This window comes from Homarus americanus, unplaced genomic scaffold, assembly GCF_018991925.1.
Source record: "Homarus americanus isolate GMGI-L3 unplaced genomic scaffold, GMGI_Hamer_2.0 scaffold56333, whole genome shotgun sequence".
NCBI classification, from domain to species: Eukaryota; Metazoa; Arthropoda; class Malacostraca; order Decapoda; family Nephropidae; genus Homarus; species Homarus americanus.
Genome location: NW_024734940.1, coordinates 8235469 through 8258528, shown reverse-complemented (window position 1 = coordinate 8258528; position 23060 = coordinate 8235469). Strand labels below are relative to the sequence as shown.

The 23060-nt window shown below is 41.8% G+C and overlaps 1 protein-coding gene across 4 annotated transcripts in view; it reads left to right on the top strand.

Moving 5' to 3' along the window:
* Positions 1-23060, top strand: part of LOC121870606 (protein zer-1 homolog) — a 70323-nt gene that overhangs the window by 1281 nt on the left and 45982 nt on the right. The window contains exon 1 of one of the 4 annotated variants that reach the window (XM_042372443.1): positions 10320-10336. The exons of the other annotated variants lie outside the window; for them this stretch is intronic. The gene's annotated coding sequence lies outside the window, so the exon portion shown is untranslated. Of the gene's footprint in view, positions 1-10319; positions 10337-23060 lie in introns of those variants that run through there. 4 annotated transcript variants of the gene reach the window in all.

Here is a 23060-nt window from a genome sequence, read left to right as displayed (position 1 = left end):
GCCCCAGTGTATGAGTACATTTACTGTATGTGTACTGCACGGTTCTGTGCAAGACTTGATGTATGTATACATATGTGGAGAGTAAAGCCTTGTCTATGGTTTATTGTGTACATATTTGCATGACTCGGTGAATACTAACATATATGGCAGTTCTGCATAGCTCAGATTATACTTACAAGTATGTCTCTGCATGTCTCAGTGTATGTTTAGCCCATGTGCATGACTCACATCACCATTTGTATGGTTCTGGCCACAGCTCTTTAGAAATGTATAATTGTGACTGTGCATGATTCATTGTACAGTACACATATGTATGATTATGCAGGATTCATTTTCCAGATATACCCTGTATCTGGCTATGCATGACTTCTTGTATTCATGGACGACTATGCATGACTTCTTGAATTCATGGACGACAATGCATGATTCATTTTCCAGATATGTATGGCCTTATGCATGATATTGAACTTATTTTATGAAACTTCTTGGCTCATTGTACACATGTATGGCACAGTGTATAGGTGATGTGCATATCTCCCACTACAGTACTGTATCCTGGGATGAATCCTGGCCCAGGACAGATCTGGAAAGGGTGTTGTCCAATGTGACACTATGAAACATGACAAGTTTCCTCCAGGTACTCCAGTCCTTCTTGTTCTAATACTGCACAATAAAGTTCATCATAAAGTAATAAAGAACAGACCTGCCACTAATGGCTAGTACCCAGTAAGCTGATAAGTTTTGAAACAAAAAATATATGTTTTACCTTGTAAGTATACATTGCATTCCTGTCTCAGTCTGTGTACAGCTGTGTATGATTGTCCATAATCTATTGTACAGTACTCATGTTTACACAGCACATTGTACAATCGCCCCAATAAATTATGTCAATATTTCCACAAACTTTCAATTGGAAAATGGTATCTGGCAAGTACCAATGTTGCTTTAGTTTTATTTTATAAAGGTGGAATGCAATTTTTGAAATAGTAACAGAAATTAATTAAGAATTGCTAAAACAGTCTTTAATAATACTGTAATATAGTGGGAACACAATCTTTAAGATAATACTTTAGTATACAATATTTTCAACAATAGAATATGACATACGACCAGATTATTGCTCAGGGACATTCAGAAACAATTTACTGATTTCAGTTCGCCATCAAAATGAAGACGTATACATTAATAATGTGTTAAGCTAGGTAGTAGGCAGCTACCAAACAGGGAGGTACTACCGCTTGGGAAGATATTGGAAGCATAATGTGTTGTCTAGTGGTAGACCCTGCTGCTATATGGCATCACGAAAATTGTGACCAAGTTCCAGGTTGCTCATCTGACCTTCTGCCTCATTTACACACAATTGCAGGGTTTCAATTGTTTCTCTTACTTTGTCAACACAAATGATTTATTTTTTTATGGTCCTTTATTACTGTATTATTATTATTATTATTATTATTATTATTATTATTATTATTATTATTATTATTATTATTATTATTATTATTATTATTATTACATTTTCGTCCCCCAGGCCCCAATGTGGGTCAGTGACCTGTGCCCGGGTGGGCTAATTCCCATAAAAAAAAAAAAGCTGACATAAGTATCCAATAAAAAATTGAATTAAAATAATATTGATAATCACCACTTTTATGTCATCACCTAACTGAATATGTAAACACATATTTTCTATATTCACCGCCTCAGTGAGCGATGCCATAAGACAGGATAACATTTATGAAACAAAGCTTTAGATAGACTATAGGCTTATTTAAATGGGTCAATTTATAATAGAGGATATAATTTTATATATATATTTTTTTTTCAAATGCTAAGTTAAAACAAAAACAAGACAATTTTCTTCTATGGCACTTATTGGCGCATTTTTCCCATAACTTAGATACCGGGAGTCCGGAGCTAATGTGGAAGATTCATGATCATAGAATTGCTGTTTCAATTCAGAAAACTACTAGGAAAGCTATTATTGTATTTGTTGCCACCAAATGAATCTCGGGATTTTTCTATGCAAGCAAAGGTTTAGACAATTCTATGATGTTTCCCTCGCAAATGCCCCAGTACAGGATGTTTAATATACTGGGTGATCAGTCTGGATGTTTAAAGTTAGGTAGGTGTAGTTGGTGATATCAACTACGTATTATTTCGGTTGTGAGTAAAATGAAAGAAAAGTGTCACAGAAGAAAGTTGAAAGTTGGCTTGTTTTTGTCTGAACTTATAATAGGTATCCTTCATTAACCAATCAGGATGCATTCCTGAAAACTGATCGTTAAGTGAAAGGATCACTTAACAAGGAAAAACGAGAAATAATATCCTAAACGATGGATAACAAAGAATTATATCTGTGGAGATGGCACATAATATTGTAGCTCAGTCTTGGACTCGCCACCCGGTAGTACTCGGAGCGGGTGAGGCTGAACTGTGAGCTATAATATTTTTTAACTCATAATTTCAGGTAGATATACATAATATACTTCATTTTCTTTTACTCTGTTACATGCACACACAATCGTTCATATAGAATGTGCTAATAAAATTTAAAAAATTATTATCATAAGATCAAAAACATAAAGGAAATACAGTAAACATTTCTTATGTGGTCGGCAGTTAGGCAACAGAGCAGGTGGGGGGGCAAGGAGTGACGTGGGGGAACTCTCAGCTATTCTCTTTCTCGTGTCCCATGAAATGATTGGCAAGTGGCTATACTGTACAGTATTTTTTCTTTTATTTTATTTATTATTATTATTTTTATTTATTACTTTTATTTATTCCTCACATTTACTGCTACAGTATACACACGACACAGTTCATTCGGGCAGTCACCGAGCTGACTCAAGAGATGTGTGTGTCTGCTGCTGTATACCGTGACATCACATAGAGGGGAGAGAGAAGGCGGCTCGCCACAGTTACAGCTCACTCCACCAATACAAACAATTACTGTATTTTACAGCATATAAGACACATTTTTTATCTGAAAAATGGCTAATAAAAATCAGCCTGCATACTGTATATGTGAAGTTGCAGTCTCCCCCGAGCTAATGAATCCCTCTGTTGCTGTCTCCAGTAGGCTAAATTCTACCTAACCCTACTCCAGAATTGAAAATATGTTATTTCTTATTTACACATTATTATTTGTAATTAATTAAAGATAATTATTGTAAATATAAAAGGTCGATCTATAACTACGGTACTCTGCACTGTACTGATGACGATAACCTGAGACGATTAACGTCCGTACGGCAGGACCCAACTCTCTAAAGGTAGCTAGGCAGTAACCATTTCTGAACTCTTACAAGCATTACGATCTATTAATGCCATACCTGCAACATTTATTTTTCAATCTACAAATACCTGATACAAATTAAGATTTACAGATAACTTTCTTTTCACATTTACATCTGTTAAAATAGCTGGCGGCATTGTAGCCAGGTTAAACTCATCTCTGTAACCACCAGGCTACTGTGCCAAGCTGTTGTTTTTCAATTCGCATTTTCGGGTAGATATACCTAACTGTCTTCATTTATTTTTACTGATATACATGCATACACCATCCTACTGTACATACATATTGCAAAAAAAAATTGTCCTAAGGGCAAACACAAAAAAGGAATATATACATTTCTTTGCATACAAGTTAGCTGGCTTAGTGCAGAAGTGGGTGGGCGGTTGGTGGTGAGGGAGGGGAGAGTTGTTGGGGAATCGGAGGAGGTAGCATTGCCGTTGAACAGAGTGTACAAATGTACAATACAGGGGGGCTCCCCAAATTCGTGAGTTTAGGTTCTAAGAATGGCTGCGAATCGCCAAATCCGCAAATAACATTTGTGGACCGGGGTGGTCATTTTTACTTGTGTACAAAGAAATGTATATTCCCTTTATGTATTTGCCCTTAGGACAATTATTTTTTTTTACTTGTATTGTATTTTAGTATGTGTGTGTAGACACACACACACACACACACAAAACACATACAGTACAGGGGAAAATCATCTCACAAATAATCAGAAACATATTTATTAAAAAAATGACAGTCTACCCTCATATCTGTGCTTTATTCATAAAGTAATAAAGCACGGACTTGAAGGTAGACTCACATTTTTTATAAATTTGTTTCTGATTATTTGTGAGAGGATTTTCCAATTATTATTTATTTATTTATTTGTATGTGTTCTGTGTGTGTCTACACACACAGAACACACACACACACACACACACATACAGTATTTACATTACAGATAAAGGAAATAACTGTCTAGAACAAATGGCGCCCTGTCCCGGCCGCAAAAATGCCGGCAACTTTAAAACTACCCACAGACATTCTTGGGTACATCCAGGGTGTCATCCGCGAATAATAGAGAACCGCGAAATAAAAGTCCACGAACTTGGGGGGGGGGGGGCCTTATATATGTAAATGGCGACTGTGTTAAGCTTTCATTTGGCTTTTATTTACTGGTTTGTCAAATGCAGTATTTTTTGTTGTAACTTATTTATTTGTATTATTTTTATTTATTCCTCACATTTACTGGAACTGTACTGCATACTGTATATTGTTTTAAGAAAACTATGGCTACAGGAGGACCATACCACAAAAGTTTTTTCCCTAAATACTCCCTGCTAAATGGTGGGTGCGTCTTATATGCCGTAAAATATGGTACATCCCACACATACATGCCCATGCTCTTCATTTTTCTTATTTTACAGTTTTATAATACAGTACTGTAAAATACTTTACTCTATACAGTACAGTATACAGTAAGATGTTTTCTTTATTTCTAAGCCATATTACATTATTGTAAGGATGCGTACCTGAAGCACAGAATCCTCTGCTTTTCCGACTTCTCTCCTGAATTTTCCCCAGCGAGTTGAAGATCACTAAACCAAAAATTTACATTTGTTAAACAAGAAGGGGGTGTTAAAAATTTTAAATCACTGAACCAAAATATCGCTACTTAATGATTGTTAGAGGGATACCTGTATTTTAAAATACCTGTAAATACCATTTCCCGCCACTGCTTAGAATTTTTCTAGTAGTTTTCTGATTTTCAACTCCTGATATCTCAGTTATGGATAAAATGCCCCAAAGTGTCATAGATGAAAATCAACTTGTTTTTGTCTGAACTTATCATTAGAAACAAAACAACCAATGTCCTTTACAATAAATAGACCTGAATATTTTTATTGTTATTGTGTCTCTTAAAGTATTGTATTTACAAGAATTTAATTACTATTTCTTTCTATGAAGGTATTGTATTTTTGGGCACCGAGGAATATAATGTTAAACATTAAAGATTTCCGTTTGATGCCCATTCTTTACTTAAGAAAAAAGGCAAAATTTAGCTAAATTGCTGACTTCTATAAATGCTTATTTAATTAATAATAATTATTTTAGAGAAACAAACACCTTGCATATTGTTCTAAAAATAAAACAACTTTAAACAAGGAAATAATCCATATGCTGAATATTTTACTCCTAGAAGTATTACCCGGGATCACTAGCATGTGTTGCTGCATCATCTTGGGCTGATTGTCTTTTTTATCTATACACATCCTCATCTTTAAAGCGTGGGATTGGGATATAGCTCTTTTACTACCAATCTGGAACTTCTTATTTGCACAAATATGGGGAATGCCAGCAAAATGTTAGGCAGTGAGGAATTTGGCTCAGGAGTTTGTTTATATACAGCAACTACCATTTTCCTTCATTGGTGTCCAGCCCTCTGGTGAGTGGTCAGTCACTCACTTGGCTCCCACCAAGTGTTGCAGATACTGGTGTTGGAACAATTCATGCTGAATACAGTTCTTAGGCAGATTAAATAGTAATAATTAACGGTTTACAGTGAACCCTCACTTTACACGGTCAATTGAACCCACGGCGGCCCGCGTAAAGTGAGAAACGCGTAAAGTGAACAACATAACATATGGGATTAATTGAAATAGAGACCGGGCCGACCCCCAAACTCCACTTTTTCAGACACAATACCTACGTTGTAGTAAAAATAACTTCTTAATTTTATGATGGTATGCACACACAATTAATAATTAAGAGAAATATCATTAATATTAGGTTTTTTAACACTTACATTAGTAGAAAAGATGGCTGGGCACACGGGGATGGGGGGTTGGTTCCGAGGCAGAGGGCAGATTATTGGCCCTCACCTGTATCACTTGTATCAATTGTATCACTATCCACCACAGAGGCTTGCAGGGCCTCTTTGTCAAACCCCTCAAAGTCCATATAAGTCCATATCCTCACTATCATTATCACTATCACTGACTTGGGCCGGCTGTGGTGGGTGGCAGGTGAAGAACTCGGTAATGTTTTGATGACTGGGCGACCTTGTGCGCACCCTGCTCGTGCCGCTCTCCGCGTAAAAGGGTACACACACCGCGGAAAGTGAGCATTCCGTGTTTGGCAGGGTACAGCGTAAACGTGGAAACGCGTAAAGTGGGACCGCGTAAAGCGAGGGTTGACTGTATTGAAAAAGTCGGCAGCCCGAAGGCTGAAAATATACATTGGACAAAAATGACTTATTACATACAAAGACATGGGGTGGGTGGGTTGTTTAACAAAAACTTTCATTACTGAAAGAAGAAGGAACATGAATTGAACATACAAATTATTATACAGCTCCTCCCCTACTTACGACCACCCGGACATACGACCGCCTCAGTCGTACCAAAATTTTGTCAAATTACGAATTTTCGAGTCCCAACGTCTGATTACGCTGTGTACTGACAAAATTTTCGTTTGTAATTCACTTTAAAATGGCTGGCAAGCTTAAAAGTGAGAGTTTTGTGGTGCTGAGAAGAAAAAGTGACACCCATTCTAGATTTTCTATGTACAGTGGGGTATGCTGTAACGAACGTAATTGGTTCCAGAACCTCGTTCGTTATGGCATTTGTTCGTTATAGGATTAATCCGTTCCAGGCCCCCAAATACAACCACTTAACACTGAAAAAATTATGTGGAAAATGTAAAAAATACGGTACTTTATCTTACCTTAGTGTTATTCAGCATGCAGGTACCCCTAAACACTGGCACAGCACTATCACTTCCACTGGGAGTCTTGGCTTTAAGGTCCTCAAACAATTGTTTAGCCTTCTCACAAATTATAGCTTCACTAATGTTACCACCTGCCATTTCTTTCTCCTTTATCCACACTAAGAGTAAATTTTCCATCTCTTCAATCACATTACACCTTGCTTTGCTAAGTCTAAAGATTCCCTTAGCCACTTGCACTGTTTTTAACTCCCCTTTATTCTTCAAAATCGTACATATAGTCGATTTAGCCATCCCATATTCATCACTAAGTTTCGCAATGCTTCTTCCATTCTCACGTTTCTTTATAATTTCTTTCTTAGTTTCAAGGGTTATTAGCTTTCTCACTCGCTTTGGACGATTCATTGTTACAATTGTATACTTGTACAACAAAATAGTTATACAAATAACGCGAATTTCCACATTAAAAGACGAAATTTCAACAATAACAGTGGTGCACTGGCTACACAATGAGACAAAGATGGCGCCTGACGCTCTTGTTGTGGGTCGCGGTACAACAATATTCATGCGCCAGGCGAAATAGTCCCGTATTCATCCGCGTTCGTTGTAGGAGTTGCGTTCGTTATAGCATTCTCAATTTTATAGGTAAAACCGTTCGTTATAGGAATATTCGTAGTAGGATCCGTTCGTTATAGCATACCCCACTGTATTTAAGCATTTTCGACACGACCATTTCGACTAACGACCTGGATTTGGGTCCCTAACCCCGTCGTAAGTCGGAGAGGAGCTGTACAGTAGTTTACAGTAGATGGCCCCGGCCTGGGCTGGTCATGGAGACACCAGGTGGTGTGGTGTTCACGTAGTGTAGTAACTCGTCCTCGGGTGTTGATATGAAGGACCTCACGTGGTCATGGGGACACCGGGTGGTGAGGTGTTCACGTGGTGCAGTAACTCGTCCTCGGGTGTTGTTATGAGGGACCTCATGTGGTCATGGGGACACCGGGTGATGTGGGGTGGTGTCACAGAACCCCACCCTACTGGGTGGTGTTGTGTTATTTTGAAGTCAGGTGTGAAGCCGACCCAATGTTGTTTCCAGGGTGGACTGATTAGCACCACCTTGTTAGAAGATGGCGGTCAGTTCCCAGGGATGCTTATCTCACTGGTGGGTCACGGCTCTCACTGGTACTGTCTAGTGCTGAATTCACTGGCTTAAACACTGTTCAACACTAATCCCACTTCTATCCGAAACGAAATTGACACTTTTGATTATGTTGATATCCCGGTGGCGAGGATGGGTCGGGGGGCGGGACTTGAGGAATGGGCCGAACATTGGCCAAGGGGGGCCGCGCCTGAATAGGTCTTGACCCTACGGTGGTCAGGGATGTACTGTATATACATACTCATGTATGTCTGTGTATGCTTTTGTATGTTATTGCATGTCTTATTACAGTATACTGTATATGTACCTGTACACATATTGCTTGGTACACAACTTAAGTGTATGTGTACCAGACATAGAACTGAAGCCGGCTTTGGTCACTTTTTTTTTTTTTTAACTTTGCTTTAGCTACAAAACATTGTAAAGGATTTTGCTCTGCTTCGAAGCCCCAGTGGAACATCTCTTTAGCATTGCTGGAAAGGTCCTCTGACCTAAGAGATGTTGGCTGGTTGATCGCAACTTTGAAAACCTTATGATGGTTTGTTGCAATATTTGTATGTGATTTGTGATTGTGAATTACTGTTTATATATTATCATGTAGGTTTGTAGATTTTCTGCATAACTGATTTGTTTTGAATAATGAATAAAATAAATGTATGAATAAATTATTTAATAAAATGAATGGTGATGGCTAATGACTGAAATAAAACATTGAAAACAATGTGTAAAATAAAGTTAAAAAGATACTTGTTACTATGATCAACTTCTTCAGTCTATAGGGAGAGTCAAAACTTATGCCAAGAACAATCAACTTAAAATAAACAGCTTATCACAAACCTTTGCTGCAACTTTGAACATCATGTGTATTCCCATCAACATGTGCAGTAATACCGTACAGTATATTATATACTGTACAGGAAGTCCTCGCCTAACGTCGTGGTTACGTTCCTGTAAACCACAACGTTAACGGGAACAACATTACCGGAATACATTTTCCCCATAAGAAATAGATAAAATACGCTAGTTATGTTCCCCAGCCTCCCTGCCAACACTAGCCTTAGTCTTGTCTGTGCTGGTCCGGATCGTACGCACTGTTGTGGAGGTTAGGCCTAACGCTACACCAATGTCCACATCATGTTCACCTTTCTCAAAACAGTTTAAAACCTCCATTTTTGTAGCAAGGCTAATGGTCTTGCATTGCTTCTTCACAACACTAGCATCACTAATACTTGATGGGCGTTTGGTAGTCATTTCCAATGGTCACAGTACATTTATAGCACGTAAGTACGCTGCGGAAGCTTACAAAGACTGGGGAGACAATGCTTGAAAACACTGTGACGCTCCGCGGGAGAGCGTAGAGCACCAAGATGAGAGTAGGTGCGTGCCATACAAAGTAGTCCGTGTTGGGTGACGATGTTATAACGAATCGGTTGGGTCGTCAAACAACGTTGTCGGAATCATGAGTATCTAAATAGTAGCGACGTTATAACAAAACAACGTCGTTGGGGGCAACGTTAAGCGAAGACTTACCGTACTGTATGCGTATATAATTAATGGTGTTATCCCTTCACTATGGGGATGCCATTTTTAATATTTTATTTGGCTTACCCAAGATAATTTTATTGAGCTCAGATGGAAACCCATACACAAAGGGTTAAGGTTTCTTGAAGTCCTTAAAAGTCTTGGCTTTGGCCTTGAAACTTTTCGAGTAATCAATTTCGGCTTCATGATTTTTTTTAAATGGTTGGCTTTGGCTTTGTGACTTTCCAGTGGCTTTGTCTTTGAAGCTGGAGGCTTGGCATCGGCCCCAAGTCTAAGTACATGAGTGGCTTTGTACATGAACAGTGCATGTTTGGGTTTGTGAACAAGTCAGTGTGCATGGCTGCATGAATCACTTAATGATGATGATCTTAATACTGTATTACTGTACTGTAGTAACAATAATAATTATAATATTATTTCAGACTTAGGTTTATAAGTGTTAAACAAACACATAGTAACACTTTCATTTGTTTACAGTGTAGTGATAGTTACAAAGATAACATTTATGATTCAGTGATATCAGCTGTCCCTTTAGCTCTGTGTCACCTACAACAGTTACACAACATACTGATAAAAGTGTAGTTAGAAGTCTCAACATATGAACACTGATTGTGTTTCTGGCACAGGTACAGTACATCCTGAAATTTCACATTGTTGACAGTGAAAAAAAGGAGCTTGTTCTCCTGGGAATATTAAAGATGTGTTTGGTTCTTTGCAGACATTGTACAAGTATACACATACTGTATGTATGTGTAATGGTCTGTATGTGGCAGAATCTACACATGTATAGTACAGTGAACCCTCACTTTACGCGGTTAATTCAACCCACAGCGGCCCGCGTAAAGTGAATAACATAACATATGGGATTAATTGAAATAGAGACCGGGCCGACCCCCAAACTCCACTTTTTCCCGACACAATACGTACGTTTTACGAAAAATAACCTCTTAACTTTATGATGGTATTCACCCACACATAATATAGAAGGGAACAGTCAATAAGAGAAGAATAAAATGAAGGTTAGGTTAGAAAAAAACAAGGCTGGGATTAACACTTACGTTAGTAGAAGAGATGGGTCGGCGTAGGGGAATGGAGGCTGGTTCCGAGGCAGAGGGCAGGCTACTGGCCCTCAGGTGAGTCTTCATTGGTGTCATCCACACTTACTAGTGCCTCCCTGACAAATCCCTCAAAGTCATCATCACTGTCTCTGCCTCTGTCACTATCACTGGCTTGGGCTGGCTGTGGTGGGTTGCGGGCGAAGAACTCTGTTATGCTTTGCTGACGGCTGGTGTTTATGTTGTCGTGATAAACCTTGATGTAGGGCTCCATAGTCTGCAACAGCTGGGTAGTGAAGATTTCATACCTGTTTGCGTCAGGGTCGTCGGAAAGGAGGAGCTTGGCTTTCTCGATACACTCGATGGCACCCCTAAGATTACTATGGGATAAGTGGCGTTCTTCTTGGGATGACGCACCACCTGCCTCTTCACTGATGTCATCATCATCTACCATCTCGTCAGTAGTCACATCAGGATCCCTTATCACCTCCAGGATGTCGTCGTTGGTGGTCTCGGAGAAGCCTGCAGCTGTAACACTCTGCGCAGCTTCTCTGGCAAGGTCCACTGCTACTGCAACAGTCTGAACCTCACCAATCACAGATTGACTCTGCCTAACGGCCGGAATGCCTTGCAACACATGTCTCCATGCGTGAAGAACAGTTGCTACAGACAGTTGATCCCATGCCTCCACCAAGAAGTCCACAGCTTTCTTGACGTTGAATGTTCTCCAGAATTGTTTTAAAAGTACTTCTTGCTCTGCCAACTGTTGATCCTCGTCGTCTTCGCTCTCGCTATCGGTGTTGGTGTCACTCAGGTTACGCAACTCTTCCTTGGTGTTGGTGTAGTCGTTTAGGAGCTTGAATTTTTTAGTAGAGAATGCAGCTTTTACATTACAGATTAACTCTTGGTCCATGGGCTGTAATATAGACTTAGTGTTGGGAGGAAGGAAGACCACTTTTACGTTGGGGTGACGATCTAACAGTAGGGGCGAGTGTCCTGGTGCATTGTCCAGCAGCAACAAAATCTTGAATGGCACATTCTGTTGCTCACAGAATTTCTTCACATCGGGAACGAAACAGTCATCAAACCAGGAGAGGGACAGTGTAGAGAACATCCACGCCTTACGTGCGGTCAGCCAGTGGACATTTAGCTTGGTCATGTCCATGCTCTTGTAGGCGTGCGGCTTGCGTGCTGTGTGGATCACCGATAACTTGAGCTTACAGGTACCGGAGGCATTGGTGGTAAACAGGACGGTGATGCGCTCCTTCTGCAACTTCCGGCCCCGACACTTGCTGGCATTCTTCACAACGAAGGTCTTGGAAGGTAGCGTTTTCCAAAGAAGACCAGATTCGTCCATGTTAAACACCTGGTCGTCGGTGTACTGTCCTTCCTCCATAATCTCGCGTAAAAACGGAGGAAATTCCCTAGCCGCAACACGGTCAGCACTAGCTTCTTCACCACCAATGTTGATATTGGTGATCTTATTCCTCTTCTTAAACCTCTGTAACCACCCAGAGGAAGCATTAAAGGGTTTGGGCTCTGTAATTCCCATCTTTCGTGACACTGCAGCATACAGTTCACGTGCGTACTCCTTAACTGAGCGCGTGTCCACCGCCATGTTCCGTCGCGCCTGAAACACCAAGTAGCTCACAAGTAATTTTTCCGTCTTGAGAAGCACCTGGTTGTGGAAATACTTGATCATAGAAGCACCTGTAGACTTTGTGATGTTCATGTGCTCCTTTATCTTGGCTGCATCCTTCTTAATTGTCCTGATCGTAGACTCGTTAACACCATGCTGGCGCGCGAGATCAACCTGTCTTTTTCCTTTCTCCAACTCTTGTATGATCTTATACTTAATTTCGTAGCTTAAGGAACGTCGTGTCTTCTTTGGCTTAGGGCGGCTGGGTCCAGGTAAGGAAAGGTTTCTCTCTGGGGCTGGTGGTCCGGCGGAAGCCTTTTTACAGAACAATGGAATCACGTATACACGGTGTGGCCTGGAGGGATGAAACTGCTAGGTCAAGCGTCGTCTTTCCTCCCTCCCTCTTCCCTGCTGGCGTGGACACGCTATATTACATTAAACCAATCACAGCTAGCAGCGAGGGAGGTGGCGATGCATGGCCCAATTACAGTCTACAGTCCGATACGTCATATGAGGTCACTGATAACAAGACACACACTGTGCAACCTATCGCGCTTACACAACATGGCGGATGGCGGGATGGGGAGGTTTAGATCCAAAAATGGCGCCTTTCGCCAGCCCTCTCCGTGTAAAGTGCACGCATGAAAGTGAGCATTCGGTTTGCAGGGTACGCGTAGCGTGAAACAGCGTAATGTGGGACCGCGTAAAGCGAGGGTTGACTGTATATGGCTTTGTGTTCATCTACATTATGCAGTATGGCTCTTTGCATGGTTAAATATACATACAGCCATACTGTAAATATATGCCTATGCAGTAGCTACAGAGAAGACCCTGATTTAGGAGAATTGGGTTTATTAAAATTCACACTTACAAAAAAAATTTCCCATACATTGATTTATGAGTAAAAACCCTGAAGTTATAACAAATTTTTTAGTAATAATGAAAATATGCCAAGAACTTTCTTCACTACCAGTATGCTTACTTATTTCACTAGCGTACAGTATTTCATTATTCTGTAACACTTGCAGTGTTAGAGTCTACAAACACCGGGAAGCTTACAGTTTGTCATCATTCTCCTCAAGCTCACTGGGGACAAGTAGACTTGTTTCCACCACCACAGTTGCCAGAGTGTACAGTGGTCCCTCGGTTAACGAACACAATTCGTTCCAGAGGGTTGGTTCATTAACCAAAATTTTCGTTAACCGAATCCATTGTTTCAATGGGATATTGGGTAATTGGTTCCAGCTCAGAAATACATACAATTAAAAAAAGCAGTGAAGTATATGAGGTGTGTGTGTATGTAGAAGGTTCCTGGTTGATGATGATGATGGAATTAGAGTGGGAGTGGAGGAGAAGTGGGGATGGAGGAGAAATCACCTTTCAGGGGACCCATGCTTGATGCCGTCATTTCACCAATAAAATCTTAAGTTCACTAGGTGTAATTCAAGATTATTTTATTTAAATCAACACTGCACTGTGCTATGTATTATCAATATGTTAACTAAATTTCAGAATGACCAATAATTTCAATGAAAAATGCAAAAATATTCAATACCAACAAAATAGATGTTCACTCCACTGTCAACAAAGCCCAAGTGACGCCTTGTGGCTGAGCCAAGCCTCTGATGGGCACACAAAAAACTAGTTCCCTGTACTGCATATATTATCAATGATGTTAAATAAATGTTAAAATTACTAATAATTTTAATATAAAATGCAAAAATATTAAAGAGCACAATTTTCTTGATATTTACTCTACTGGAAACGAACGTACACATAGCACAGATTACTGAATTGGCAGACTAGCCCATCAGCTGATGCTCACAGCAAAGCGTGATGTTTGTAAGGATTTCATTAATCAGATTTTGTTAGTTAACTGAATTGAAGATTCTTATGGAGGGTAATTCGTTAACTGAACCGTTCCTTAACCAAGGGACCACTGTACTATTTTTACTCATTTACTCTCATGTAATTTGTGGAAAATTATATAAAAAATGTTATAGTGTATCTTTAATTTCATATGATACCTGAATTATGTAAGAGAAAGTTTAGAATTTTGATGTGAAGAAATGTTTGGAGGTGTGGAGAATGACGGCAACTTATGATGAGTAGAGTGTCAACTGATGCGAGTCAGACGCCTGGCCAGCTGGCTGGTTAGAGGGCAGGAACATCCAGTCAGGAGAGCTGGCTGGTTAGAGGGGCAGGAACATCCAGTCAGGAGCGCTTGGCTGGTTAGGGGTGGAACATCCAGTCAGGAGAGCTGGCTGGTTAGAGGGTGGAAACATCCAGTCAGGAGAGCTGGCTGGTTAGAGGGCAGGAACCTCCAGTCAGGAGAGCTGGCTGGTTAGAGGGTAGGAACATCCAGTCAGGAGAGCTGGCTGTTAGAGGGAGTAGGAACATCCAGTCAGGAGCGCTGGCTGGTTAGAGGGCAGGAACATCCAGTCAGGAGCGCTGGCTGGTTAGGTAGGAACATCCAGTCAGAGAGCTGGCTGGTTAGAGGGTGGGAACATCCAGTCAGGAGAGCTGGCTGGTTAGAGGGTGAACCTCCAGTCAGGAGAGCTGGCTGGTTAGAGGGTGGGAACATCCAGTCAGGAGAGCTGGCTGGTTAGAGGGAACATCCAGTCAGGAGAGCTGGCTGGTGAGGGTAGGAACATCCAGTCAGGAGTGCTGGCTGGTTAGGGAGGGCAGAACATCCAGTCAGGAGCGCTGGCTGGTTAGAGGTAGGAACATCCAGTCAGAGCTGGCTGGTTAGAGGGTAGGAACATCCAGTCAGGAGAGCTGGCTGGTTGAGGGCAGGAACCCAGTCAGGAGAGCTGGCTGGTTAGAGGGTAGGAACATCCAGTCAGGAGAGCTGGCTGGTTAGAGGGTAGGAACATCCAGTCAGAGAGCTGGCTGGTTAGAGGTAGGAACCCAGTCAGGAGAGCTGGCTGGTTAGAGGGGTAGGAACATCCAGTCAGGAGCGCTTGGCTGGTTAGAGGGCAGGAACATCCAGTCAGGAGAGCTGGCTGGTTAGAGGGATAGGAACATCCAGTCAGGAGAGCTGGCTGGTTAGAGGTAGGAACATCCAGTCAGAGAGTTGGCTGGTTAGAGGGCAGGAACTCCAGTCAGGAGAGCTGGCTGGTTAGGGTAGAAACATCCAGTCAGGAGTGCTGGCTGGTTAGAGGGTGGAACATCTAGTCAGGAGTGCTGGCTGGTTAGAGGTAGGAACATCCAGTCAGGAGAGCTGGCTGGTTGGAGGGTAGGAATGTCTGGTCAGAGGATGGCTGGTTACAGGATAGGAACATCCAGTCAGGAGAGCTGGCTGGTTAGAGGGTAGGAACGTCTGGTCAGGAGTTCTGGCTGGTTACAGGATAGGAAACATCCAGTCAGGAGAGCTGGCTGGTTAGAGGGCAGGAACGTCTGGTCAGGAGTGCTGGCTGGTTAGAGGGTAGGAACGTCTGGTCAGGAGTGCTGGCTGGTTAGAGGGCAGGAACGTTCGGTCAGGAGTGCTGGCTGGTTAGAGGGTAGGAACGTCTGGTCAGGAGTGCTGGCTGGTTAGAGGCAGGAACGTCTGGTCAGGAGTGCTGGCTGGTTAGAGGGCAGGAACGTCTGGTCAGGAGTGCTGGCTGGTTAGAGGGTAGGAACGTCTGGTCAGGAGTGCTGGCTGGTTAGAGGGCAGGAACGTCCGGTCAGGAGTGCTGGCTGGTTAGAGGGCAGGAACGTCTGGTCAGGAGTGCTGGCTGGTTAGAGGGTAGGGAACGTCTGGTCAGGAGTGCTGGCTGGTTAGAGGGCAGGAACGTCTGGTCAGGAGTGCTGGCTGGTTAGAGGGTAGGAACGTCTGGTCAGGAGTGCTGGCGGAGGCAGGAACGTCTGGTCAGGAGTGCTGGCTGGTTAGAGGGTAGGAACGTCTGGTCAGGAGTGCTGGCTGGAGAGGAGGCAGGAACGTCTGGTCAGAGTGCTGGCTGGTTAGAGGGTAGGAACGTCTGGTCAGGAGTGCTGGCTGGTTAGAGGGCAGGATCGTCCGATCAGGAGGGCAGGAATGTCTGGTCAGGAGTGCTGGGTGGTTAGAGGGCAGGAACGTCTGGTCAGGAGGTTGGCTGGTTAGAGGGTAGGAACGTCCGGTCAGGAGTGCTGGCTGGTTAGAGGGCAGGAACGTCTGGTCAGGAGTGCTGGCTGGTTAGGAGGTAGGAACGTCTGGTCAGGAGTGCTGGCTGGTTAGAGGGCAGGATCGTCCGGGCAGGAGGGCAGGAATGTCTGGTCAGGAGTGCTGGCTGGTTAGAGGGCAGGAACGTCTGGTCAGGAGGCTGGCTGTTAGAGGGGTAGGAACGTCCGGTCAGGAGGGCTGGTTAGAGGGCAGGAACGTCTGGTCAGGAGTGCTGGCTGGTTAGAGGGTAGGAACGTCTGGTCAGGAGTGCTGGTGGTTAGAGGGCAGGAACGTCTGGTCAGGGAGTGCTGGCTGGTTAGAGGGCAGGAACGTTCGATCAGGAGTGCTGGCTGGTTAGAGGGCAGGAACGTCTGGTCAGGAGTGCTGGCTGGTTAGAGGGTAGGAACGTCTGGTCAGGAGTGCTGGCTGGTTAGAGGGCAGGAACGTCTGGTCAGGAGTGCTGGCTGGTTAGAGGGCAGGAACGTCTGGTCAGGAGTGCTGGCTGGTTAGAGGGCAGGAACGTCTGGACAGGAGTGCTGGCTGGTTAGAGGGCAGGAACGTCCGGTCAGGAGTGCTGGTTTGTTAGAGCGCAGGAATGTCTGGTCAGGAGTGCTGGCTGGTTGAGGGCAGGAACGTCTGGTCAGGAGTGCTGCTGGTTAGGAGGGCAGGAAACGTCTGGTCAGGAGTGCTGGCTGGTTAGAGGACAGGAACGTCCGGTCAGGAGTGCTGGTTTGTTAGAGCGCAGGAATGTCTGGTCAGGAGTGCTGGCTGGTTAGAGAACAGGAACGTCCGGTCAGGAGTGCTGGCTGGTTAGAGGGCAGGAACGTCTGGTCAGGAGTGCTGGCTGGTTAGAGGGCAAGAACGTCTGGTCAGGACTTTTCTGCTTATTTGAGGATACAGTATGCCCCCAAGTTCACGGATTTTTACTCCACGGTTCCTGGTTATTCTCGGATGACACCCTGGATGTACCCAAGAATGTCTGTGGGTAGTTTTAAAGTTGACGGCATTTTCGCTGCTGGGACAGGGTTCCATTCGTTCTGAACTGGCCCTTTAACTGTTGAATCCTTATGGGTTAATGAGGCTGGAACATGTAAAATTATATTGGGTTTTAGTTGCGAAACCCAATTGTCTGTTATCTATTTATTGAGGAACTATCTCATATACAGTACAGTTCCAAGTGTATATCACTGTAACTTAATCACTAGCTGTGAGTGTTAAGATGAGGACGGAGGTTCTATGAAAGAGCTCTTCTATATATGTCCGGTTGGTGTGAGGTGTTGAGTGACAATCCGCAGGCAACCGGCTTTTAAATGCTGACCTTAACAGTCTTAGGGCCGCGCCTCAAGGAATTTACCCATCACGTGATGTGACCATGTCACTTCATAGCCAGTGGAAAGTTACAGGGGGTGATATGAGTATACCTGTATAAACCCAATGTACTGCCGTGACATTTATATAAGAACTATGGGGCTAATACAGTTCTAGAGACAGTAATTTCCTTTACCTGTATTGTAAATACAGTATTTGTGTTTGTGTAGACACACACACACACACAAAACACATATGAATAAATAATACAGTAGTACCCCGATTTACGTGGTCAATTGAACCCACAGGGTACCGCGGAAAGTGAAAACCGTGTAAAGTGAACAACAGAACATATGGGATTAATTCCAATAGAGACTGGCCCGACCCCCAAACTCCACTTTTTCCCACACAATACCTATGTTGTAGTAAAAATAACATCTTAATTTTATGATGGTATGCTCACACAATTAATATTTAAGAGAAATACAGTCGCCAGGTTAATGTCCATTCAAATAATGGACTCAAATCCCCCCCCCCCTCTTCCCAGCTCACTAGCTCCTACCTCTCTGAGAAATGTTTGGGTGAAAACACTAGATTTTAACGTTTAGTAATAAATAATACCTCAGACTAAAGTTAGGATAATATAATTGACATTTCTGGATTCCTTGCAGGTCAGGGAATATTTTGAATGTAAACTTCATATATTTTGCACAAAAGATAAAATATTTGCTTTGTGTAAACCAAATTATTACATTAGATCTAAAATTTGTATGTCTAATGCAAAATCCATGATGTTTATATTCAAAATGATCATCATATTGTAAGAATTCCAGCAATGTAAATTATATTCTGGCCGGGTAATTTGTATGAATTTTATGAGCTAAAAAAAAAAAATTATACTTAACCGCGTATATGAGTAGATGCACCGCGGAAAGTGAAAGTCCGGTTCTGGCAATGGCAAGGTACCGCGTAAATGAGAAATCGCGGAAAGTGAAACAGTGTAAAGCGTGTAAAGCAGGGTAATACTGTAATTGGAAAATCCTCTCACAAATAATCTGAAACAAATTTATTAAAAATGTGACAGTTTACCCTCAAGTCCATTGACTTGAGGGTAAACTATTACAGTATTTTATTAATAGAGCACAGACTTGAGGGTAGAATGTCACATTTTTAATAAATTTGCTTCTGATTATTTGTGAGAGAATTTTCCAATTATTATTTATATGTACAGTAGGCTCTCGCCAATACAGTGGTCCCTCAGTTAACGAGTACAATTCGTTCCAGAAGGTTGTAATTGGTTCCAGCTCACCGAAAATTGCCTAAAATCAACAAAAAAGTTAGTAAAGTACACTTACTTTGAGGTGTGTATGTAGCAGGCTCCTGGATGATGATGATGGGAATTAGAATGGAGGTGGAGGAGAAGGGAGAAGAGAAGGCTTTGGGGTGGAAGAGAAGTCACCCCATGGTGCCAGTTCACCCATAAAATTTTAGTTCTCTTGGTGTAATTCAAGGTTATTGTCTTTAAATCAACACTGCACTGCATTATATATATTGTCATTATGTAAAATAAATTTCAAAATGACCAATAATTTGCTTGAAAACACAGAAAAAAGCGTTTAGTTGAAGAGAGTCTCAAGCAAGATGTTACCTCCACTGAAAAGACACAGAGACTGACACCTGTTTGGTGTGTTGACAGGCTGTTTGGCACGCATAAAACTAGTTTCCTGTATGTACTTCAATTATGTTCAATAATTGTTAAAATGACTAAAAAATTTAATATTAAACTTTTAAAATTATTGAATAGTATAAACTTCTTGATATTTACTAAAATAGTAAGGAATTTAAGCCCTAGAACTGATTACTGTATTGGCTGACTAATACTACAGCTGGTGGACCGCCAAATGCAAGCGAAAACATGTTGAGGTCCGCTCGTAAGAAACTCGTTAATCGAGGGATTGCTCATTAACCGAAGTTAAGAATCTTATGCAAGGTAAATCGTTAACCGAAATCTCGTTAACCGAGGGATCACTGTAACGTCTAATAGGTGCCTGAAAAATGCCGTTATTAGCGAAAACTTTATTTGTGTGACATTAAAATACATGTAAAAAGGGTTCATTGGTGCTGCCGCCCCAAGAATTTCACCAATTTTTTCCCTTTGAAGCTCTCCTAACACTTTTTGTTTGCTGAAATAAAAAGAATTGTTATTCAATCATCAAAATAAAGAATTTGAGTAATATAACATTTAGCCTGGGGGAGTTTTTGAGGTGCTTGGTGTGATGATTGTTCCGAGGCTACTGCGTCGAACCTCCGCCCACTTTCCTGGCCCCATCTTCGTCCCCGTCCCCACTCTGGCCTCTCGCACCTGGTTCACCCACTTCCGCTAACACTTCATCAAACCACGCAAAGTCAAAATCTTCAGGCATTTCCCCAGTGTCATCAGTGTCTTCATCATCTTTCTATCACTTTTATCATTCATAGCTTGCCTCGCATTTCCATTACTACCAAAATATTTCTTACCAGCGCAATACTCTTCTTGGTCTCCTCTAAGTTCCTCTTAATATTTCACACTGTAGACTCAGGACAGTTCAATTTCCTCACAATATCAATGTTCCGTGCACCACTTTCAATGAGTTCAACAATCTGTTCTTTATCCTTGACCGAGTAGACACGCTTCTTGTGGCTTTGTCTCTTAGCTTTGGGTTTTTTTTCTCATTCACTTTAAAAGTTCCCGGGCGTTCAGGCGGCAAATCACTCCCTCCAGCACCTCCCCTAGCCCCCACAGGCAAAAATGCGGAAGCCATTATTGATCACCGACCTTAGCAACCACTGGTTATAGAGGCGAAAATCTCACACGTGGGCGCAGCGCTGTATTCCACGGAGCGTGTGTGAGAGTGATAGTGAGGAGGAGCGGACAACTACGTCATCAACGTGGCGGCAAACAAACACTATCTTTGATGCGCTCGGACGCTTCCCGCGAAATCTCCGTTATTCAAGAGAATCCAGACATTATTATCGAAAATGGGTATCTATTGTAACTTACCGTTATTGTCGAAAACGTTATTGTGGAAGTTGTTATTGGCAAGAGCCAACTATATGTGTTTTGTGTGGACTGTGTGTGTGTGTAGACACACACCCATATACAATACTACAGGTAAAAAAATTAATTGCCCTAAGGGCAAACACATAAAGGGAATATACATTTCTTTGTACTCAAGTAAAAATGACCACCCCGGCCCGCAGATGTTAGTCACGGATTTGGCGATTCGCAGCCATTTTGAGAACCTAACCCCCGCAAATTTGGGGGGCCCCCTGTAATGTGAACGTAAAATAAAATTAGAGTAAACCCCCACAACTCGGCATCCTATAAGCTGGCACCAGATAACCATTTAATTTTTTAGTAGTTGGCACATTGGCACTAAGTTAGCAGGAGCCGAGTCATGAGCGAAAACTCAGCAAATAAGCCCACGCTTAGCAGCCCGTCAGCCCTGTAAGCATCAGCTTCTGTGTACCTTTTGTCACTGGTAGACCTTCTGACAGTAATTAAGTGCCTGTGAAGTGTTACTGTACAGATGGTATTAAGTGTTGTCTATAAAATGTACAATAGTCTTAAGTTTGTCAACATTTATTTACAGTGCATATGAAATGTTAATGTTATGTATATAGTGTACAGTACAAACAGTAGTGTTAAGTTCATCAAAACAATTTACTGTACTGTGCCTGTGAAGTGTTGCACATAATACTTGTGCAGTACACAGTACAGTTTGTCTGCCTCTTACAAACGAACTAATTCGAGCCACTCCTTTACGTTAAATCAAAATCTCCTTCAGCTAAATTTATAGTTCGTTATATCGGACTCCGTTAAATCGAGAGTATACTGTATATAAATATAGGCTCACTATCAATAAGTCGGCAAACTCTATCCCAATACTCAGAAAGTCCTCAGCCCACATGTGCTGAGTTATGGTGGTTTTAATGTAATAATAAATAAAGAATACAGAACACATCCAACAGGAACCAAGAATCCTTGAAGTTTCGGCTATAGCTCAAGTGTTTGCCCCATGTAGATCAAGGTTGATGCAACAGCTCAGTTTCCAGTTATATAATGGAAGTAAATGGGAAAATGTGCATTGACTTATCGTAGCCATCTCAGCGTGTACAGGAATCCCTCGCCAATCACATGTTTACCATCCTTTGTTTTGAGTACTGTACACACACACACACACACACACACACACACACACACACACACACACACACACACACACACACACACACATCTTGGAGTCAGCGGAGTGACTGCCCGGCTGAATTCTGTCCAGTGGATGGTTTGAGTGTGGGGAAGGAGGTTTTTTTTAATTTTTTTTAAATAAAATAAAATACTGTAATCCAAGTCTTATTAATATCAGTTCTTCTGATTCTGTGGAAGAAAATGGGCAATGTACCAAGGTGCAAGTTCATCTTTAGTATTGGGAAAATTCAGCTGAATAATTATCATTTTTGTGTAGAAAAACTTTGAAGCTCATTTTCTCAAAACATGATCTTTGCAAGGTTATCACTGAAATACGCATCGCCTCATATGTGCTATTGTATTTTATGATGTGCTATATATCAGTTTTACTGTTTATTGTAGCAGTTTTTCTTAATTTTTATCATACACAATTTAAAATTTGTTCGAATAAGGCTCACCTTTTGCCCCACTAAACTGTCCATATCTGAATCACATAGATAAAATAGAAGGTTGTTGTTAAAAATTAATTTGTTTCACGTTGAAACAATTTATAATAAACTTCTTTATAATTATTACGTATTAGAGAGGGAATACCCCATACCGGTAAGTATCACTGTAATTAGTGGGGATGCTCTCCCAGCCGGCAACTTTCACTATTTTTTCTATATTCAACTCCTCCCGTCTTACGACCTACTCGACTTACGACCACCCGCACTTACGACCTACCTCAGTCGTACCAAAATTTTGTCAAATTACGTATTTTCAAGTCCCAACGTCAGTGATTGCACTGTGTACAAGGTACTGACAAAATTTTCGTTTGTAATTCACTTTAAATTTTCTGGCAAGCTTAAAAGTGAGAGTTTTGTGGTGCTGAGAAGAAAAAGAGACACCCATTTTAGATTTTCTATGTATTATTTAAGCCTTTTCGACTTACGACCTGGATTTGGGTCCCTAACCCAATAGTAAGTCGGGGAGGAGCTGTACTGTACAGTACACT